We start from the raw sequence: 6777 nt of genomic DNA on the forward strand, positions 1-6777 counted from the left end.
CTCTGCTGCCATCTTTAGTACTGGCAGAGGCCACTTCCGGCCCGGCTGCCATCTTTGTTGTGGTACCCTTAACGCCCCTCACCATGTCACTTTCTAAGTCGCCTGCCTGAATCCGGCAACGACGCCGAACAGAGCTCCGGCCGACGCTCGAGCGGCGGCAGGCACGGGCGGGGATGCTTGTCTCGGCCGGGCTCCTGCCGCAAGCGGCATCCGCAGCGTGGCGGCAGTCCTACAGGGCAGCGTCCCGGCACGCGCTCGCTCCCATCATCGGAAGGGCACGCGCGCAGCACCGCGCTGTGCCCACAGGACGGCAGCGCTGCCAGGGCGCCGGAGCGGCGGCGGCTGCAGTACCGCGCTGTGCCCACAAGGCGGCGTTTGCGGCGGGTGCGCAGCCAGGGCTGGGGCGCGGGGCAGGGGCGGGGCTGGGGGAGCGTCCCAGGGGGACGGACACGGGAGGGACAGGATCAGCGCTGGGGATGGCCTCAGGGTCCCACGGGAGGGACGGGATCAGCGCTGGGGATGGCCTCAGGGTCTCTCGGGAAGGACGGGATCAGCGCTGGGGATGGCCTCAGGGTCTCTTGGGAGGGACGGGATCAGCGCTGGGGATGGCCTCAGGGTCTCTCGGGAGGGACGGGATCAGCGCTGGGGATGGCCTCAGGGTCCCTCCGGAGGCGCTCGGGCACAGGAGATGCCGTGATGTGCAGGTGACACCTGGGGGGACCCACGTGTCGAGGGACCGGGGCTGGGGTTGTGACGGGCTGGGCTTGTGTGAGAAGTGGATCTTTGGGTGAGTGACAGGCGTGGTGGTGCACCGAGAAATTGGCTAGTTAGCTAAATATTGAATTAACTGCACAACTAACTAACAAGGTGTGGCAGTAGTTAACTCTCTACTTCATTAGTACTCCAGAGTAGGCATGTAATGTTCAATCAAGGTAATTTATTAGTCACTGCCATCTGGAGTATTAATTAGGGGTACTACCTGGTATATATGAAAAAGGAGAAAAAATATGTATGTCTGGTGCAGCAGTAGAAAATTTCAGGCTCCTGAGGTGTAAATATTTTTATTTAAATAATAACATAAGGTATTTTGCCGGGGCTTTTTTGTTTGTTTGTTTGTTGGTTTGTTGTTTGTTTTTTTGTTTTGTTTTGGTTTTTTCTCACAGAGAGCCTGAAAAACTCTACTGCTGATTTTTTAATTTTACAGCTAGAAAACAAAGTTAGAAACAGTGTTAGAGTTAGCGGTAAAGATAGAGCGAATAGGAAATAGAAAGAGCAAAACAGAGTTAGGGTTAGGGGAAAATAGTAAAACAGAGTTAGAGAACCAGAGAGACAGAGTGATGGATCAGCAGACATGAGCATGGGTTTTGGGTGAAACTCGGGTGTCACAGGTGGATTTTTAGGATGAATCTCCATCTTTGGGGAGATCTTTGGGGCCAAATCTTTGATTTTGGCTAAAACCACCTCATCCCATGTGGATTTTTGGGGCTCTCTTCACAATTTTTGTGGTGAAATTCCCCATTTTTTTTCCCAAATCCTTTTTAAATTTATTTTTTTTTATTTTTTATTTTTAAATTTATTTTATTATTTTTCCTCCTCCCCAGTTTCCCAAACCCCCCCCTAAAAAATTCCAAAATAATTTCCAAAAACTCCACACAAACACAGGGGAAGCTTCCATGTGAATTTAATTATTTGGGGGGGTGGGGTGCCCAAAATTTTTGGGCTCCTTCCACTCAGTCCTGGGGCACCCCGGGGGTCTTGGTGCCCTCCAGCATCTCCTTGTAATGGTGCTTGAAAAAACCAACCTGGGAAGGGAAATTCGGAGTGGGGGGAGGGGGTGAAATTGAAAATATAGTTGAAAATTTTTAAAAAATCCATTTAAAAAATTTAAATATCTTGAAAACTGAAAAAAAAAAAATACCCTCAAACCAAAAAAGACCAAAAACAAGAAAAAAAAATAAACCACACAAACCCGCCCAAAAAACCCAAAAAGCTTTCAAATTTCCCCTTACAAAAATCCGAAACCGCACAGAAATTCCCCCAAAAAATCACAAACCCCTAAAAATCCCCAAAAACCTTCCCCAATCCCCCCAAAATACTTCAAAATCCCAAAAAAACTTTTTAAAAACCTCTAACAAATATTTTAAGAAAACCTTCAAACCCCCAAAAATCCTATAAAAAAATTCCAAAAAAGCCCCAAAATTCCCCTTTAAGACCCCTCAAAACTCCAATAAAATCCAAAGAAAACCTCTTTAAAATCCCCAAAAAAACCTTTTCCAAATCCCCTAAAATCTGCAAAACCTCTTTAAAATCCCCTAAAGAAAACCCTAAAAAATATCCAAAAACCCTTTAAATTTCCCTAAAATATCCCTTTGAAATCCCCAAAAAATTCCCAAAATTCCTCCAAAAATCCTTTTAAAAACGCTTAACTCCCCCAAAATACTCCCAAAATTCCCCCAATAAAACTAAAAAAAAACCTTTAAACTTCTTTAAAAACCTCCCAAAATCCCCAAAAAAATCTCTTTAAAATCCCCTTTACAAACCCCTAAAAATCCCCAAAAACCCCTAAAAAATTCCCTAAAAATTTTAAAATTAAAAGAAAAAATCCCAAAATTCCTCCAAAAATTCTTTTAAAAAACCCTAAATCCCCTCTACCTCAAAAATAACCCCAAAAATTCCCCCAATAAAATCTAAAAAACTCTTTAAAAATTATTTCAAAACAGCCCAAAATCCCCCAAATTTCCCCAAACTCAGTGAGCACCAGCGCGAACCTGTTGCGAGTAGAGTCTGGCTACCATGGCTTGGAAGGATGCTGATAAAGCATGGAGATGTGACACAGGTAACACAGATGGACACAAACGACAGAACACGGACACAGATTACACAAGAGACACCAGAGCTGGAAGGAACTGGAGCAGCCATCAAGTGCAGCATCTCAGAGCCAGAGCTGGAAGGAAGAACGTGCCACAGTCAGAGCTGGAGGTTCAGCGAGCTGGACTGGGAAACACCTGCAAGTGAAACAAGCAGAAGGAACAGAAATCACCTGGGCCCTCAGATATTCTGAGCAGTAAGTGAGCAAGGGGTGCAGGAGCAGGAGCTGTGAGAACCAGGAACAGCTCTCGTGCAGGGGCTCCATGGGCTGGAGCTGTTACAGGCACAGGTGTCCCTGAGGGAGAGCTGAGCTCACCTGCAGCTGCAGCAGGAACATCTCGAGGCTGGATCCGGACTGAGTGCAGCCTGGACTCTGAGCCAGGCGCAGGCGTGGGTGTCCCTAACCAGGAGCTCTGGGCAGCGGGGAGCCCAGCCTCTTCCACTGGGGACTGAAGCCATGCCAAGTGCCACTCTCGGCGTGGAGGCGTCTCCCAGTCCCATCCCTGAGAGCAGAAGGAGGCAGGGGCTCTCCTGGGGACGTGGTGCAGCAGCATCTCCTCTGTCTCGGCACAAAGGGGGTCAGTCAGCACCCCCAGGGTGCACAGCACAGCCCCACATAACCCACAGGAGATGCTTGTCTTGGTGCCACTCTGGGGCCGTGCTCCTCACCTGGGCTCATCCTCCCGTGTCAGTGTGCCAGGGCTGCTCCTGTTGGGGCCGTGTCCCAGCCCGAGCCCCTCGGCCAGTCCCCTGTGCTGCTTCCTGCATGGAGACAGTCCCTGGGGAGGAAGATGCTGCAGCTTTGCCTCTTGGAAGATGCAGCTCTTGCCCCAGCAGGAGCTGCCAACCCTCAGCACAGATCTCTGCAGGCAGCAAAAGGCAGTGGTGAAAGCAGGCACTGCTCTTAAGGACTGCAGCCGACCCCTGTGGGCTTCTGGACAACGAGGCACGGCTCGCTTGGAGACAGGGACAGTCAGGAAACCCCTCCCCAGACTTACCAAATCTCACAGGAATGACAGGGGGCTGCAACTGCCCCATCCTCTGCGGGAGCCCAGTCGGAGGAGGCCCATTTTGGGGGGCTGTGCCAGGCAGCCTTCTCTGCAGCTTCCCCACAGCTGAATCTCTGCAAATACATTTGGAAAACAGTTGGGTAGATTCAAAGTCCCAGAGCACTGCCTGGCTCCCTTCTCTACCGTGTCACACTCACCTGCGGGAGAGGCCACAGGCTCGGGCCAGCCCTGAGCTCCCGGGGCAAAAAGGAGAGTCCCAGTCCTACAAAATGCCCCAAAAAAAGCCCGACCACAACTAAAAAACTCCCTACCCCTGATCAAATAAAAACAAAAAAAACCCCTTTAAATACAGAAAACTTACACCTATTTTTAATATTAAATTTCTACTCCTATTCATATTTGATATTATATATATTACATATATTGTTCAATAAATTTACAATGCAATTTACATTATAACATATATACTACACTTTTATAATTTATTATGCACATATTACAAAAATTAATTTCTAGTTTATGTATATCCTTACATATATTTGTACGTTTATATTTTTTAATATTATTTATTAAAAAAGCTGAGCCACTAACCAAATAGAAACCAAAAAACCCTTTATTTTTAAATATATTTGAAAATTTTTTAAATAAATATATATATGTAATTTAAATATATAAATAAAGAATATATAAAAATATATTTATATATATAATAATTATTTATATAATATATAACAATATATATTTTTTAAATATATGTATCTCATATTTAGATCTGTAATTTATATATTATGTATATGGTACACCATAACATATATGATACTATTTATATTATATCCTACATATATACTTCTATTTGTTCATATTCTATATTTATATATATATTTACACGTACATACATTTATAGGTACTTTTAGTTTTAGATATATTTTTAGTTTTATGTTTGTATACATTGTATATTTGTATATTTATATTTGCTTATAGTAGTTATATTTATGTTATTTATTAAAGATCCTGCCTCTAACCAAATAAAACCAATAAAACATTTATTTAAGCTATAGTTAGGTATTTTTTATATTTATATTTTCCTGTCTCCTTCACCCAGCCCTCCCTGTGAATGTTCTGGCACCATTGGGTCCGTCTGGGGGACGGCACCCGGCACCACCCCTCCCACTCCCCACTCAGCTGCTCCTTCACCGCAGCGTGGCTCCCTCTCCTCGGGACCTTGGGGTGCCCCAAAGGACACGGGAGCCCCCGAGTCTCCACCCCCCGTCCCCCTCAGCCTTTTTTCCTCACCCCCAAAGAACGACTGCAGCCCGACGGGGGCAGCCCAGAAGTTCCCCAGCCCCGCAGACACAGGCGACAGGAGGCAGAAGGAGGGAGTGCCGGCAGAGAGGACAAAGGAAGAAACCCCCTCCCGCCCCTCTCACCTTTCTGGCTGAGAAAGCAGCTGCCTCCTCCTGCTGGCTGCTCCCGGCTGCGGGCAGGGCAATGGCTCGGGCAGCTCTGCAGGCTGTTCTTTCTTCCTCGATGTTATTTGTGTTTTCCTCCGTTTCCCCGGGCGGGAGGGAAGCCGGGAGGGAACACAGAGAGGAGACGGGACGCCTCGGGAAGGGTCGTTCCTGAGGCGGAGCCCGGCACTGAGAGGCGTGCCGCAGCTGCCTGCCGGCGCCCGCCGGGCTCCGCCGTGCCCGCGGTGCCGCTGGGCGCACGGCCCGTGTCCGCACGCCTGGCAGTGCCGCGGAAAACGGCGCCTGGCGGGGGGAGATCGGCATCGGGGCGCGGGCAGGCAGCCCAAACACGGACCAAGGTCCTTCATTTCCCGCCCTTTCTTGCGGCCGTCTTTGTTGTGGCCGAAGCCACTTCCGGTCGGTCGCCATCTTTGTTGTGGCCGAAGTCACGTCCGGTCGGCTGCCGTCTTTCTTGTGGTTCCCTTCGGGCCCTCGCCCCTCACAAAGGCATCATTCTTATCTCCTTCCTGAACCCGACCCGACGCTGGCAGCGGTGGACGCCGACCGACCCCGGGCTCTTGGCACGGCTTTCCGCCTCCATTCCCGGCGCTTGGATGAATCGGGGTGCTGCTTCCGGTTCAAAATGGCGGCGCCCGTGCTTGCCACCCTATTCCGTACAATATGGCGGTGCCCGTGCTTGCCACCCTCTTCCGTACAATATGGCTGCGCCCTTGCCCGCACGTGCTTCCGGTTGAAAATGGCGGCGCCCGTAACTGACACGTGCTTCCGGTTTAAAATGGCGGCGCCCATGACCGCCACGTGCTTCCGGTCCAATATGGCGGCGCCCATAACTGCCACGTGCTTCCGGTTCAAAATGGCGGCGCCCAGTAGTGCCACGTGCTTCCGGTTCAAAATGGCGGCGCCCATAATTGCCACGTGCTTCCGGTTTAAAATGGCGGCGCCCATAACTGCCACGTGCTTCCGGTTCAAAATGGCGGCGCCCATATCTGCCACGTGCTTCCGGTTCAAAATGGCGACGCCCATAGCTGCCACGTGCTTCCGGTTCAAAATGGCGGCGCCCATAACTGCCACGTGCTTCCGGTTCAAAATGGCGGCGCCCGTAATTGCCACGTGCTTCCGGTTCAAAATGGCGGCGCCCATAACTGCCACGTGCTTCCGGTTCAAAATGGCGGCGCCCGTAATTGCCACGTGCTTCCGGTTCAAAATGGCGGCGCCCGTTTTCGCCACGTGCTTCCGGTTCAAAATGGCGGCGCCCGTTTTCGCCACGTGCTTCTGGTGAAATATGGCGTTGCTCATCTGCCACGTGTTTTTAAGTAAATATGGCATCTCCAACGCGGCCGCGTGGTGCTGGACAAGCGTGGCTGCGACTACATAGTCACGTGTTGCCGGACAGTATGTCGGCGGCCTTTCTGCCGTGTGATAGGGGACAG

General features: G+C 49.7%; 1 long non-coding RNA gene across 5 annotated transcripts; it reads right to left on the bottom strand.

Annotated features, from left to right (window-relative positions):
* Positions 1-1581: 1581 nt before the first annotated feature.
* On the bottom strand, positions 1582-5439 carry LOC130259189 (uncharacterized). 5 transcript variants are annotated; one of them, XR_008841592.1, is made up of 5 exons: positions 5306-5439; positions 4076-4140; positions 3185-3991; positions 2890-3005; positions 1582-1802 (listed from the first exon to the last, which is right to left on the bottom strand). It is a non-coding gene; the product is annotated as an uncharacterized LOC130259189 (long non-coding RNA). The 5 variants fall into 5 exon arrangements; XR_008841595.1 differs by lacking the exon at positions 4076-4140 and having other exon boundaries at positions 3185-3731; positions 3867-3991; positions 5306-5435; XR_008841594.1 differs by lacking the exon at positions 4076-4140 and having other exon boundaries at positions 3185-3647; positions 3867-3991; positions 5306-5431.
* Between the last annotated feature and the right edge of the window lie 1338 nt (positions 5440-6777).

The sequence above is a fragment of the Oenanthe melanoleuca genome, chromosome 14, assembly GCF_029582105.1.
Source record: "Oenanthe melanoleuca isolate GR-GAL-2019-014 chromosome 14, OMel1.0, whole genome shotgun sequence".
In the NCBI taxonomy this organism is placed as follows: Eukaryota; Metazoa; Chordata; class Aves; order Passeriformes; family Muscicapidae; genus Oenanthe; species Oenanthe melanoleuca.